This window comes from Octopus bimaculoides, chromosome 13 (genome assembly GCF_001194135.2).
Source record: "Octopus bimaculoides isolate UCB-OBI-ISO-001 chromosome 13, ASM119413v2, whole genome shotgun sequence".
NCBI lineage: Eukaryota > Metazoa > Mollusca > Cephalopoda > Octopoda > Octopodidae > Octopus > Octopus bimaculoides.
Window position 1 is genome coordinate 31,299,915 of NC_068993.1, and position 1,408 is coordinate 31,301,322.

Sequence of the window (1,408 nt, forward strand, 5' to 3'; positions counted from 1 at the left end):
ATGCAGCATTTTTGAACTGTTCTATAAAAAGGGTCAATGTGAATTCTGCGACAGAGGTCTCTAAGTCAATATTCTCCAGTTGTGTGGCATCGTTCATTACTGCCTCACTACGAAAAATCGATGCATTTAAAAGCATTTAAAAGCTTACCAAGCTGCCATATATTTCTCTCCAAAGCTAGATAGGGAGGGCCCTAAGTGAATTTCTTTATGAGAGGAATAAATATACGATTTGGGTTAACTGGCTGATTTGAATAGATAATGTTTACTGTAGGTCAGGTGGACAGTACTTTTCACTTAAAAAAAAATATGCCCTCACCATCATGATTGTTCGCTTCGAAATGGTATTTCGATGATTAATGAATTGCGACACAATGTTAATCCCGTGCTAATACATTCAGTGCAACGTTAGAGGAGTAACGCCAAGTTTAAATTAAATTATGAATAGAGGTTGTGATAATCTAATAATGTTACAAGAAGGTTGAGCGCGATATTCTACAGTATAACAGTTGCACTCTACATGACCATTGTGATATAGTCTTTATCATTATTATTATTAGTCATTGTGGTAGTAAGGCAGTGAAGAATCGTTGGCACGCCGGGCAAAATGCCTAGCGGCATTTCGTCCATCCTTACGTTCCGAGCCCAGATTCCACCGATGTCGACTTACGCAATGCGGTCGTTTGAATCGACTTCCCCCTCTCCCAAAATGTCAGGCCTTATGCCTATAAAAGAAAGGATTGTCATTATTGTTGTTGTTGTTTTTGTTGTTGTTATTATTATTACTATTATTATTATTATTATTATTATTATTATTATTATTATCATTATTATTATTGTTATTATTTACTTTTGATTTGCATGTTTATTACAATCAGTCGACGAGACATACCCAGCGTCCTAGGCCGAGTGAAGGATAAGAGATGACTGAAAGAGATGACTGATAAGTATGACTGAAAGCTTGGGGAGGGCAAGTGGCAGGGGCAGGGGCAGTGGCGAAATATCTTTATGTAATACACTACAGATATCTAAATTGATAGGGTTGTTCCATAAAAACGCCTATAATGTCAAAATATAACGTTATATATATATATATATATATATATATACATATAAAGTAGTTGTATACTGCCAACTTAACGTGACAGTCCCAATAAGGGGATATACTACTGCTATTTAGCCCTAGGAAGCTAGACCGCTTCCTGTTGGCCTTGACACATTTCCTGTGTCCTTATCTTTGCAGTGGAAGACAAACTCCTCCACCCAGCCTAGCCTGCATTCAGGGACATGTTTCTGAGTCTTTGCTCGTCATCAGCCTGAAGTAGCACGACCAGCTGTTTGAAAAAGTCTGTTTACCTCTCGCTAAGATATACTGTTTCAGTGAAATACATTCACTGGTTATTTCTAATAT

General features: G+C 37.4%; 1 protein-coding gene across 1 annotated transcript in view; it reads right to left on the reverse strand.

The window, feature by feature from the left end:
• The window catches only part of LOC106872092 (glycine receptor subunit alpha-2), an 807,169-nt gene that overhangs the window by 610,305 nt on the left and 195,456 nt on the right, over nucleotides 1-1,408 (reverse strand). The gene's annotated exons all lie outside the window — the stretch shown is intronic.